The sequence below is a fragment of the Sinocyclocheilus rhinocerous genome, unplaced genomic scaffold (genome assembly GCF_001515625.1).
Source record: "Sinocyclocheilus rhinocerous isolate Xijiao unplaced genomic scaffold, SAMN03320098_v1.1 scaffold415, whole genome shotgun sequence".
NCBI classification, from domain to species: Eukaryota; Metazoa; Chordata; class Actinopteri; order Cypriniformes; family Cyprinidae; genus Sinocyclocheilus; species Sinocyclocheilus rhinocerous.
Genome location: NW_015646373.1, coordinates 707,657 through 722,858, shown reverse-complemented (window position 1 = coordinate 722,858; position 15,202 = coordinate 707,657).

Sequence of the window (15,202 nt, the reverse complement as noted above, 5' to 3'; positions counted from 1 at the left end):
ACTTATCTGTGATTTTTTCCCCTCTCTGTCTCAACAATGCAATTTTGACCTGGTGTGACTTTTTTTCTGGAAAATGTGGTAAGATGTCTTGCTGTGAGTATGTATTAACTTTTTCAATTGTTTCTATTTCGATCTCTCAAAAGGAATTTTTTAGGAGAAATATCTGAGACAAAGTTGATACTTAAGGAACAAGGAAGGCTTGAGTACCATATAAACATAGTTTAAGAAAATTAATTAATTAAATTAATTAATTTTATGGTTTTGTGCCCCTCACAGGCAATAATTCATTGCAGAAAACAATGTGAACCCATATGTAATTTAGTCTGGGTCATATATCTATTTGCTTCGTTTTGTTCACGGTTTTTGTTAAGAATGAGAACATGATGCAATCTGTTCTGACGTCTGTCTCTGGCTAATATGGCCAGAGACAAGTCACATGAATTTGTTCTAGAATAACTAAGTTAACTCAAAACTCTTTATGTCAATAACAAAAGAAATGCTTTCTTTCCCTTTTCAAAAGCTATTTATTTTGTTATTCTAACTATGCATGATTAATTGGTACAGCAAGTTGCACTTTATTATTTATTATTTGCACTTTACTTATTTTTAGCTTTGCATTTAGCATTACGACCCACATCTGGTCTCTTCGACTGAGAACCATTGCCTTAAATAAAATATAACTGAGTACAAACTGTCCCACTGGGATTTAACATGCTGGATAGACAAGTCGTCCCTTAACACACTGATTTTAGGCTGCTCCATTACTGTCTTGGCTACTATCATTGAAACTATCACAATGTAAGTGTAGACTCTCCATCAGTTCCCAGAGTTCAGCTGAGATGCTTCTTCTACACTTCCTCATTTGCTCCTGTGAGACGCACCCCCCACTATTTTTTCCCCCAGGTGGCTCCGGGGCCGCGGCCGGCAGAAATGTGATAGGCCTAATCCCATTTAGCCTAATTGCATCTGCAGTATGAGTGCTTTCCCTGTATTCGGTCACGTGCCTGCCTGCCTGTCCTTCCAGAGCTACAGAAAAGCCTCTCACACACACAAACACACACACACACTTTCTTCCTGTCACTCTGTCCTGAAGCATGCTGTCTGAAAAAAGTAGGAGAGAATGACACGTCTACACTCCGGACATCTTCTCAAGAGGAAAGCAGCATGTCGGGCTGGAATATTCTCTCTCCCAGAGGGTTGGACCGAGACATGGAGGGTAATGAGAGAGAGAGTGGGCTATTGTCAGACATTTCTCACTCATTATCCTGGTGCATTCTGAGAGAGGGTGCATTAGACAGGCAGACAGTAGCGGAGTGAGACTGGAGTGGTCAATCATCTTAGACAGAGAGACTTCATCACCCTCAGAAACCCTTTCATCATCCTGCTATTCTTTCCCTCCATCGTTCACACACTTACATGGGCACACTGACACACACTCACACCTTCCTACACAATCAGCCCATAGGGAAATAAATTGTGGTGGTGATATGACCAAATAAAAATTCACCTGCTGGCCAGGATATCTAAAGACTAAGACTCTGAATCTCTCTGACAGCTCATCTAAAGGCTTGAGTCTCTTGAGAAACATCTTGAGAAACAATTATAGGAAACAAATAGGAAAATAACGTGGGCGATAAACAAGAATGTTTCTTCTTAATATTGTGTACAAATAAATACAAAATTAATGCAATAACAAGGATCCCTCAAACTCAATAAACTAAACTAAACTAAACTAAAAACTACCAAATACAAAAAAAAAAAAAACGTATAACATTACTGATAATGCTCTTCTATTGATGAGAAAATATCTTCCAAAATATGTAGAAAAAAATAAAAAATAAAAATCTCTCGCACTCACTCCTAGATGGTCATGGACAGGTATGTCGGGCACAATAAATTGAATGGAAAAATAGAATTGAAAAAAATTATATATAGCTGTCATATAGCTTGCAAATTGTTATTGAATAATGCAACGTTTCAATCACAAACCTTCAACAGGCATTTCTGAAGAATGAAACATATGCTTGATGAAGGTCTCTGAGTGAAATGTTGTATTATCATTTTATTTCACTCTATACGACAGTGTGCAGGATTTATTTACAGAAAAAAAAAGAAAACTACCCACAGAAAAAAATAAATAAAATAAAGGTATTGCAGGATGCCTGTGGGATGATAATAAGACCGAATTATATACAACCTGATTTTTCTCTCTCCCCCTTCCTAAAATGATCCACCCTATGTAGGTTTAAACACGTTACATCTCCCAAACTTGAAGCAATTTCCTGCTAGTTAAAAAAGCCCTTGTCTGCTATGTTCAGGTGAGTCGCCTGCAGACAGCACACTGAAATCTGTCACCTTAAAGCAGCATCTACAAATTCAATTAATATGCAAATTCACCCAACTTGATGAGGTGTCTTAACAAATAACCCTGAATAAAGATAAGCTTGTTTAAGGTTGTTTTGTTAAACAGGCTCCCACCCAATGTCAAATCACTAGGTGACAGGCTCTTTAAAGACCAGCGCTGGCATATTCAAACTCAAATTCATTACAATGCCTCTGCGCTCAGCTACATCTGCTGCTATCAAAATAACTGTCGCAACATTCACTGTATAATCCAACTGTAGTCTAGATGGAGATGAAGCCAATTTACAAGGTCTGTCTGGGCTTGTTTTCTCTCCGTTGCATTGGTAAAGAGGGTTGGAAAAGGAAAGAGACCCGGGTTATGGGACTAGGGACAGGGTAGATTGATTTGGTTCTCTTGGGAATAAACGCTGCGAGCAACAGCACATCTCCCATCATGCCTCTGGGCTAAACCCAATGGCTCTGCTTAACAGCATTCATTTCTCATCAGAAGGGTATATGAGCTGAAACCGGTGACTGATTACTTAGGACGGGACGGTCTAACTCGTCCGTTTTACAAGAATTCAGCTTGCATCCCTTCATCTCACACGCAGGTGCTTTTGATTGGTGCACACTTGAAGGTGGTGTTTAAAATCCTTGAATGTTTACAAGTAATTACTGAGGGGGAATTAAGTGAAGGAGAAATGTCCTCCTGGAGCGGCAAATAAAGCGAGGCAAATTAAAATGAGGATGATAATAAACCGTGGTGGCATCCTCAAGAACTTAGAGGGTGATGGTAAGATGGTAACTTTACAACATGATCTCATTAGTAATCATAGGTATTCGTATGTAAAGTGTGGTTCTAGCAAACAGTCTCAAACAAAAGCTGTCACTGTGCCGGTACCCTTTCAAAAGGTATGTACCATTTAGGTACTAATATGTACCTGGTACTAATCTGCACCCTTTAGGGGTAAATAAGGTACAAAGTTGTACCTTTTGAAAGGGTTCCGTCCCAGTGATAGCTTTTGTCCTTAATTTTTCTGAGAGTACACTGACATTTTTTTATTATTAAATATACATTTATTTTATTAAATAAGACTTTTAATTTATTAAATATAATATAGGCCTATCATTGCATTTAACATTTACCTAATTTGACATTATAACAGTTTCATTTTGTTCTGTGTAATTTTTTTTATTTCTATATTGTCTGGGAATGATCCCATCACCTAAACATTATAAAGTAAATTAATGTGTTTGCCATAGAAAAAAACAAAAACATTTGTGATTAAAATTTAAAATATATCTGCCTATTATGTTTTATACTACTGAGACCTGGTTATGGTTAGGGTAGATGTGGGGTTAGAAGCTCAAAAATATATATATAGTAGTTAAATGTGGTTAAATGTAACTATAGAAGCATATCAATATTAATATAATATAAAGGATTCATAAAGATTTTTGAATTTATAAAACTGTGCATATGTAAATACATTTTTCAGATGCTGTCAGTGAATACAAAAATGTTTGTGAACGAATACCTACAAATACTAATAAGTTCAGGCTGGACTTTATCAATTAATATTTTATTAATGAGGAATGAGTGAAATGTCTGTGAAACTACCATCAAAAATCAGAATGGACTCTTTGCACACTGACTGCCTGCATATTCCCAATGCACACAAATTTCAAATGACTTCATATGAATGACATAAATGAATGGCAAAATGGCTAAACAAACACACGCACACACACACATACACACAAAGACCATATATATATATATTTTGGGATGTCATGCACTTATGAGATGCAAACATGAAGTAGCTGCAATGTTGTATTGTCACATGCACACACACACACACACACACACTCTGACACAAAAGGGGAATTATTGGCCAAGGACTGATCATGATTAAAGTGTCCTGCGCTCACCTGGCCAAGTCTAATCAAGGCGAGAGCTGTGATTGCACTGGTAAAGTGACTGTCTGTATGTGTGTGTGTGTGTGTGTACATGTTGGACAGGCAGCTGGAGCCCTATGAGAGCTTCCCCCACCCCTTGTGCTCCAGTCAGAGGTGAATCAATCATGTCCAAAGACGTCAGCATCTGCCCAAGCAATTTTATATGGGAATAAATGGCAGATGGGGATGTTGTTCTCTGTTTAATCAGTTCCACCAAACGCAGTTTTATCTCGTATAAAACGAAACCATCTGTACCACAGTGAGGTGTAAAGCTTCAAGCGCAGATACACAGGGAGAGACAGAGGAGGAGAAACAGAGGATATGCTGAGCGAAAAATGCTAACTGTCAAAACGAGGGCAAATTTCAGGGCCGTACAAGCTGAGAAATATTCAGTAAAAACGATTTCTTCCTACTCTATCATTCTCTCACTCCCTCTCACAGGAATTTTACCCATGGGCTGCAACCATTATATCCAGACCCATTTATTTCCAGCACCTCCAGTCAGGCCATAATTTGGTCTCCGGGAACGGTTCAATAGTGAGGGGGAGACAGGCCTGATGAATCCCCTTTGTTTTAAGTGGATATGATGGCTCCCAGTGTGCAGGAACTGCATTTAAGGGGCTAGCTTAAGGGAGGAGGATGAGGAGCGGAGGAAGATGGAGGTGGGTAAATGAGAGAAAAATGAACCCCGAGTTACACAGACCAAGGGCCTGACAGACACCATTAATACTCCTCTGTCCCTGAAAGACACTAGAGACAGTAAAGCACAAGCAGGAAGTGGCACACTTGCAGACCAGCTCATATTAGGCAAGTCATTATGTAGGACATTTGTCATTTGGACATTTTCCTTCTTAATTCTTAGAGTACACCTGCCAACTTTTAGTTTTACAAAACATATCTGTAAGAAGAGCAGGGTCAGAAATTAACTTTTCCCACTAAGGGTCAATATTTGCCTCCTGGGGTATTTTCAGTCAACTCTTATTAAATGTAACTGTGTTGTCTTTTAAGTCAAATACTTAGATTTAACAAATTGCTTCAATCACTTAGAACACTATAGACTGTGGAACAAGCTGCATCTGATATGGCATTTATATTTATTTACACAAACTGTTAATGCTGCTCAAAGGTGGCACACACAACGATTGCATTATGAAAATAGCCTACATAAAGTATAAAAAAACAAAAACAAGAACTCATTACATGGCAGGGCTGCAATATAACAAAAAAAAAAAACATCTTTGCTTATTATTGCACTTGACATTGTAATAATGATTATGAATGGAATATACACATAAAAATGCTTTTTGCATTTGAGAAAATGGCACATCATATTCTGGCTACACAGGCAAAACAAGCTAAACTTAATCATTTCATATATATTATTGCTTTACACATCAGTCAGATGGTCTATTTCCATCCAATCCAATCATTAACAGAATACTTATTGTTTCAATAGTATAGCTACAAGATGGAAAAACCTTAATGTTAATATGATTTTAGTATGAATGAAAATGCTTACTAAACGTTTTGTGTTGCCATGACAACATACTGCCTAAACTGACCATATCATTAGGAAAAGCACTTTACAGTCCACACAGTAGACTAGTTTTAACAGATGAATTATTGTAAATGCTTTAATAAAAGAATAAGCCTCACACTTCCTCTATCAAATCATCGAAATTGGCAACAAAAATGTTGTTTATTGAGCTTGAACTTGTTCTGCATACAGAATTTTCCTTTAAAATGATGTCTGTGTTTTTTGTTTTGTTTATCTGATATTATAGGAAAATATTTCTAACTCCTTTTTAACTGATCATTTTCTCAAATGCCAAAAACTCGTTGTACAGGATGTCAATACCACTCCATTTTTTAAGACGTTAAGAGCAATCAGCCAAAAACAGATTAGAGAGCTTTTCACTGTAAAATCTATTTATGATGTCCACTGTGGTTCTGATATCTGCCTGAATATTAGTCTACTATTTATTATGATTTTTTTTTTCAAGAATATTGAAAAGAACAGTTACTAAGAGAGAAACACAACAGAGCAGCAATACAGTAAATATAATAAATTAATATATGAATAATAAATTAGCATTTATAGAGATCTAGTTTAGAGGGGGGGGGATCATTTGCTAATTAGCAGATATTTGCCCTATGTTTATGCACATGCGGCAGTAAAGGCAGCAGGCTACCGCTGATAGGACATACCTCTCTTGTTACATGAAAGCCATCTTCCCCCTCACCCCATATCAGGGGTTTTAATTAAATTTTCTGCTTGGTTTAAAGATGAGAGCTGCTGACCTGACTTCAGGAGCTTTTTCTCCTCCTCCAAGTGGCTCACTCCCATCATCCACCCTAATGTGACTGATACATTGTGACACAAGTTAGATACGTAATTTGTTCCAGAAAATGACTTAGCGTCATGCACCATGCTAAATCGAAACAATGAGGGGGCCGGGGGACTGTGGGACGGCGATATCTCCAGCCCACAGCAGCCTTCACTCCTGTCTGCCTTTATCTAGCCAGCATATGAATATTTAATATCAGCACAGACCAAAATTCCTCTAAATAAGTGGAGCTGATGAGAGATTGCCCGCTAGCAAGACACAGTGAGTCAAACGACACAGAAAAAAAGCTCAGTCGTTTACGAAGGATTTTGAACAAATAAGCATATCATACAAGCGAAGCAACATGCTCGCACAGGGAGGCTGCTGGAATAAGAGACTGCTTGTGACAAAATAACCACACAATATGTGTGACCAGGCCTCAGATCAGAGACGGATGCTTGCCAGCCTCTGCTTGTGATAGAAAAGATGTCATTAATGGTATTTAAAATAAACGCATTTTTGAGATTAACTGCTAGCTCACATTAGCATATAATCTTTGAAATAAAGATATATAAGTGTTTTTGGCTTGATGGAGGACCTGAGCAAGAGACTCGACTCTAAATTGCCTCCTTGGACTACTTCATTAATACGAATTAAGTATGCATTTACATAACAGAAGTGTATAGAAATAGAGGCGGCGTGGTGGGATACTGGAGGAATTGTGACAAGAGTGAGATGGCTGCACTGATATAGGTTTAGATCTCTGCCACAATTCTGTGCACGAAAGATCATATTTTGAGCGCACAAAAGTGCATTTTGCACGCGCGCGATCTGAGTTTTGTGGAGAAAATGTTCGTTTCGCAAAGAAAAAAGTATTTTGAGCGCACGTAAAAAGTATTTTGAGCGCACGAAAATCAATTTTGCATTTAAAATAAGTTTTTGGATGTGTGCAGACCTTCTCTTTTGCGAAAAAATCAGTCTTCAAGTATTTTACTACTCTTTAGTATGTGATTCTTATTAAGTAGGGGTCTTTTTTAGGATTCTATACTTAACCTAAGTCTCTGAGAACCTGATACCTTGTACTTCTGGAGACTCCAGGTAGGTTGCAGTTCAGGAAAATGGTGGCGCTGGAGACTAAATGGTTCCTGGTGATTTCAAACCTAATTCCTAATTCTTTTGCAGTTAACATGCATCTTTTCTTCTCCACATGTTTTTGACTGACACTGTTGACCCACTGAGCATTTTGCTGTCCAGTGGTTATGCATTAACTTTGCAATTTCTGAAGGTCTGCACACATCCAAAAACTTATTTTAAATGCAAAATTGATTTCCACACGCTTGAAATACTTTCTTCTTTGAGAGACAAACATTTTCTCCACAAAACTCAGTTCGCGCGCTCAAAATATGATCTTTCGCGCGCAGAATTGTGGTAGAGATGTAATCCCATACACTGACTGACAGTATTAAATGAGCATGCTCCTCCTGAACTCTCCTTTAGAGCTCCTTTTATGTTGTCTAGACAGTATCAAGCAGAATTATATAGGTGGCAATTAGCAGGCCACACAGATGAGCAGCATGATCATTATGCAGAGAGTTAGTTGGAGAACATGGCATGAGTCAGATGTTTATTTATCTCACTGTCTCTCTCTTGTTTTTATGTTCTGTTTACACAGCAAAAAAAAAAAAAAAATCTTAATTAGTATTTTTGTTACATATTTAAACATCCTTAAAACATGTTAGAATAAGATGTACCAGTAGGGATGTAACGATTGACTCAACTCACGATTCGATTCGATTCGATTCACGATTTTGATTTCACGATTCGATTCACAATATTTTTTAACAAAATGAGATTTAAGACAAACTATAAATTAAATGTGTCCTTTTATTATTGCTTGGACAAAATACTGTACGTTTCTTTGTGAACTTGAAATATAACACTATAATAATATAATAATATACTAATACTAGCATTTGTAAATTATTGCTCTTTTGTTGGTTTTGATTGCTTCTATCGTCCTCATTTGTAAGTCGCTTTGGATAAAAGCGTCTGCTAAATAACAACATTTAAATATAATGTAAATGTAAATAACAAAACTAAATTGAAATGTTAAAACAAGCCCCAAATCAAATAAATCTCTTCATATAAACAAACTAAGGCTTTGTCTGTGCTAATTCCATTTATAATTATAGGCAACCACTGCATTTTAATCATGATGCAAAAAAAGATGCTGCATACATGCAACATGAGCAGTTTTTAATCTAAATTAGATTGTATTATTTCGAAATTTGAAACAAAAACAGAATGGTTTGACTTCAGTTTTGTGAAACTATGCATAAAAAATATCTGCATGAAACAAACAGCAGACGATACGATATTTGCCAATATCTCAGAAAATTCTACAATATGATAACAACAAGATTTGATTCAGGAGTATATTGACTAATATATTGATTTTATTATGTGCCTGTTTTACACAACCAGCTACATTTTTATTAACAATTGCAACCCAAATATATAATATGAACATTTATCTGAAATTTCCACATCCTGTACCCCAGTTGGGACATTCACAACAAAAAATAGGCCTACACTATTTTTTTTTAAATAATAATAAAGAAAAATAAATAAATGGGGGAAAAAATCAAGTCACACATAAAACCACCAAACAAACCTGGTTTTTCACATAAATCTAACAAAATTTTGTAAGGTTTATGCTTAATTCAAGAAAACCTATTTGCCAGTGTGGGATTAAAAAAAAATCTAAATTCAATATGTATTCTCTAAAAACAATTTACACTAAAGTGTGGCCAGAATGTAATTTCAAATATCCTATTTTGCTATCTTAGAAAATAATAAATAAATAAGAGAGAAAGACACAAAGAAAACAGCAGTCAATTCCTGACACACAGAATGAATATAAAAGCAAGTTCCTGCTTAAAAGCAAAGAAAAGAAAAGGCCATTTGCAGTGAGCTGCATGGGTTTGGCGATACATATGGATGGTTTCCTGTCAGTCCTGCATTATGCGTCTCCCTCTGGAATGTAAAGCAGTGTAGCTGGGCAGAGAGGAGCTCCTGAGGGAAATCAAAACATCAGCCACAGCTAGTCTACTTCAGCCCTCTGACATCTCCATTAGCAACACCGCCACCACTATTTCTGACTGTATATTCAGTTTGTGTCCACATAATGTCATGAAAGAGCATTGTTACTCTATTTTTTATTTATTCTAGCATATAGTAATATCATGTATATATACACCAAATATACTGCATATATATATATATATCAGGGTTATTTTTGTTAAATAAAACAAAAACCATAAATATTTTTGCCACTTGAAATAGAAACATGTTAACTGAAATTAAATGAAATATTCAAAAAAACATTTGTTTAACTTGATGTACTAAAATAACTAAAACTAACACAAAAATACAAATTAATAAATAAAACAAATAGACATATTAAAAATAATAATAATAATAATAATAAAAACAACAAAAATCCACAACCAAATCACTAAAACTGAAATTAAAATGAAAAGTGAAAATATAAAAATAAAAGCTAAATCAAAATATTAAAGAAAATTAAAATACTAGCTAAAAGATAGCACAATAACAGCTGCATTTCCACTCTGTCTCTAGGAACAAATCACTCTCAGGTGACATTGCTTTTGTCTCTGAGAGCTTGAAGCAAGCAGGTCATTTGTGATCATGACCCCATGCACACACTGACCCCTGAGCAGCATTAAAAGCCATGTCTCATCTGGAGGAGTGGCGACACACGAGGCGATTACAGCTTTACTGGGCTGTTCCCATTCACTGAGGCTTTCAGTCACACTTCTAAAACGCATGCTTTCAATCAGGGCTGGGTGATATATTGACTATCCACGATAAGTTTGCAATAATTTTGCATTGGGTATTAAGTTTTATTGGTCATTTTAAAGGCTGCACCATTAGTATAGTTTGACAATTCCTCCTTGTCTTGTTAATTCACAAGTATGAAAACGTTAAGACAGAGATGTTTGCTCCTAAAATTGTTACAGAAATCTCTGCATATAAAAAGTGATTGTATAATTATAGTATATGTAAGTAAATATAACTGTTCATTTACTACATTGTCTTTTTAAATGTATAAAAATTTTATTATAATTTTAGGTTAAAATAAGCACTTGTTAGATTTTTTACTTTATTTTTATTGTTTGCTTGAAACATATTGAATCCAGTTGGGAACAATGGCTGTCTGGTGGAAATTATGCTTCCTCTAATTGAAAATATATGACTTTTTAAGCTATTTGAGTGAATACAGAAACACTGAATAATCATCAAAATACCTAAAAACATTCAGATTTTTAGCTACAGTATCTTGCCTCACAGTAACTAATCCACCTCTGTTCTCTAGAGAGACATTTTTGAGGCCCTTTTGAGGTCTGATTTATAAGAGGCAATTTGATCAGTATGTAATCATTGGATTTTTACATCACCCTAAGAATTTCTGTTGTTTTTACCTTAACAATTTTCCATCAGTTCCCTCTTAAAATCTACTTAAATCACCGCTGGCCAAGACAGCGGTTAGCTTGCTCTGATTCGACAAAAACAAGGCTTAAACCCCATCTCATCATCTTTCCCTGACCTCTCTTACCGCAATGGCTTGCTAAACAGTGCAGTCTGTTCAAGCGAGCGGTACACAAATGCAAAGCGATGTAAGGACATTTCAGTCATTTGGTTTGACAAGAGAGAGTTCACTGACACAGCCGTTTTGGTTGGGCTCTGCAAAAAAAGTGAACACTACACTCTAGTGATGAAAACAAAGAGCTGTGTGTGTATTTGTTCGGCTCACCCCAAAGACCCCCTCACACCCCAGCAATGACATGTGTGAATGAGGGTCTGCAGTCACGCTGACACACGCCATCTCCTCTGGCCTGCTCGTGTGAAGCCAGCGAAGCGGCAATGCAGCAAACAGGCACAAGAGAAGAGAGAAGTCGTACATCTTGAGACCTCCAGAATGCCAACTATGTATCTGTCATCTAGATGACAAGAGAGCAGTGACCTAGCATTGACGCACACCGTCCCACACACACACACACACACACACACACACCAGTGTGTCTTGGAAGAGATTAGCTGAAAATAAGCCCCCACTGGCACAGATAGAAGGAAAAAATTTAGACCAGCATTTATAAGTGAAATGTGTATTATATTGTACATGATTAAATATGTCAAGGCCTGCCAAATGTGGTGGTTTGAATCCATTTTAGGCCTTTTTCTGTCGGAATGGCTCATGCCAGCAAGATGGTGAAGTACAAATATTGCAGTGTTGAGTTATGAACCTTATTTGAACATGCTGTGAAAACACCTTGCTCCTTTTTAGGGTTATTTTTCTAGGGGCCCTTGTCAAAAGTCTACAATTAGCCCAATGACAGATAATATCCTATTATAATCAGCCAAACATCATTATATTACACTGATCATTTTTTATTCTGCCATTTATCAAACAAATAGAATTGCCAAAAAGATCTAGCATTTAAAATTGGATGCCTCTAGGATATCATTTTATCAACCATTGTGTCCTTTATGGAAAAAGAAATCACAAAATTGCACTGCATTGCAGGAAGATCAATGAAACAATCCAAGATGGTGGACAAAGTCAAAAGAAATGTTGCTTAAATGCAAATGTAACACAAAGATTGTATAGACAGCTTGCATTACTATGAATGGGAGACACAAAATGGTGGAATAAGTCCTGACTTCTAAATAAAAAGCCAATCGTTGTGTCACTGCAGCTGCCGTCAGAATCTCTGGTTCCCATGAAAATGACACTCGCACTTAGTACTGAACATACACATGCAGATGACCCTGAAATTTAGGCTTCTTGAAACATGTTATTTAAATATATCAATGCAAACTCGGTGGAAAAAAACATGTCTGTGGCGACATTTCTGCAAAATTATCTTAGGTTGCTTCTTGCACATTTCGCGACACTTTCAAAGTGAAATGTCCAGTGAGCGGCACTAAAACTGCGTTCAGTTTTATTTTAAACAGATAATCGTGAAACTGAATTTTTTTTATTTTTTATTATAACGCTGGTAGTTGTACGTAGTGTGGCAGTTTAGGAAATTAAATGTCCAGTGATTAGCACTAAAAGATTAATGCTCTATTGCATTTGAAAACGAAGTACCACCTACAATAAAGCCTACCCTAAACCTAACCAATAATGTTAACAAAAGCAAATCTGAGATTAAAAACAACCATGAAGTAACCATGCCATTTTAGTTTGCTTCTACAAGTCTTTGAGCTCTTTTATTGTGACTCATGTTTCAGGCAATGCAATGCAATGCTGTACCAGGTGAGCTAACAAGCAAGTTTACTACGTCATACAAATTGAACTTGTTATGTGATGCAAATGTCAAAACGTATTAGTTTACAAATTATGCGCTATGGTAAAAGTGAGGTCATAACATACTGTAGTATTGTGCAAGGAACTGCGCGCATAGGAGTCTATTAAATCGATAACCTACCCCTGTAATCATAATTTGTGCAAAAAGTAATAAAAGTTGTTGCTGTTTTACTGCCACTAGTGTTCATTTAAGCTCATTTCTGTTTTTATTTGATATTTCGGTATTTCCTCATTCAAATAGACAGAAGATGGTTTTTATATAGGTGAAATAGCTGACCGGAGATTTTCTCAATATGGCTGCAGAGTGAAATGACTTTCCTTGAAGTCATAAACTTGGTTTATACTTTTATTTCATTTAAGACTGAACTAGTTTACATTTTCATCAGAAAATGAAAATTATTGCAGCAACATGCAAATCAAACTCCACTGAAAATTGGTTGTTGTGATATACAGTACAATGTTGCTGCCTAACTAGAGTGTTCCAAATCACTCACTTGATGTTCTGTTTCAGTTAGGATACTGCCTGAGAAAGTAGCTGCCTATGTAGGCAGGCAACAAGGCAGCTTACTGTGTTTTAGAAGTGAAGTGTCAAAATAAGGTCAAATGTCAGTTTTCATTACCATGATGACTGTAACATGATGTATAATCATAACGTCCTCACACTTGTTTTACAGTTAAAATGCAATTTCACAGGATTTTAGCAAGTGAAAATAAAGAGGTTCTGACAAATCTCATTATCCGTCTCATCTGGAAGAGATATGCCAGCTGTAGACCACATGCTCACACACACAGAGAGAAAGTACACTTCTGTTTTGACTAGTGGTGCATTTCTGATGAGTATCATAAAGAAGTGTCCATCTCTCTTCCTTTTTCACTCACTCAATAACCATTCATCTCTAGCAATGCCGCTCCTGCACTCTTTGTATTGTAATGCAGTGTGTGTTGGAGAGAGAGAGAGTGGAGTGGTGCGGCGGTCGTGTGGTGATTTATAACCCCTGCAGTGTGCTCGTAAATCACACCTGAGTCTGTGCGCTTCTTAAACGCCCCACGTCCTGACAGCGTTTACCTTTTATAAATGATCGGGCTTTACCTCCCATTGAGATTCAGCCGTGGTTACTCCCTCTCTCTCACACTGCCCGGTCTCCGCTCAGTTCTCATCTGCCTCCTTATTTTACTGCCACTTCCTCTTATTGTCCATCTCTCTCTTTCAACTCCCTCTTTTTAGTCCTCTCCTCATTTACCACTTTTTTCTTTCTTTTGACTTTGTTGCCTTTTTGAATATTACAAAGGCCGGTTTAACACCACTTGAACCAAAGCAGCATTTAAAAGATGCAGGAGCATAATAGCAGGAAAAAATTACAATAAAATAAAATAAAATTACAATAAATGTCTAAAAATGTATATATAATATTAAATATATGATAAATATATACAAATATTAAATATAATTATACATAAAATTAATTATAATTTTAATAGTAATTTTGTATTTATTTTGCAATTATTTTGTAAATTATTATAATTGTAAGTTACAATTTTTTTGAGTGTTTATGTATATATAACATATAACACAAACCTATAGTTAGAGGTAGATATGCTGCTGCATTGTTCACAGGGAAAACATTATCTTTTATTATCTATTTTTTTGTGTAAAACTAAGTAATATATGTGCATTTGTATGTGTGATTGAATCTGGAATTTTCTGTTTGGCTACTTGTTTGCTTGTGTGTTTGTTCATGGCACACCTGTATGCTGTATATTGTGCCAGCATGGGGTAAAAGACCAGAGGCACAGCTGCAGGGCTGTGCTGCCAGATAGAGGTGAGGCCCTGTGCACCGCGATGGTGGATATAATGCTGCTGACTCCATATAATAGCCTTGAATAGAGCCGGCGAGAATAGATCTCTCTCGCTCTCCTCTTAAAACACACACATGGCAAATAATCACACTGCCTCACATAAAAATCGTAGTTTCTTTCACCAGAGTTGGACAAAGAGTAGCAGCCAGAAACCAAAACACACCTGTAGGCCAGCTTGCACACACACATTTAAACTGCAAAGACCATTCTCTTAATCAATATTTCTATCCTGTATTCCAGTTACAAAGAAAGAAAGAAAGAAAGAAAGAAAAAAAATATATACTGTGTGTGTGTGTGTGTGTGTGTGTGTATGTATGTATGT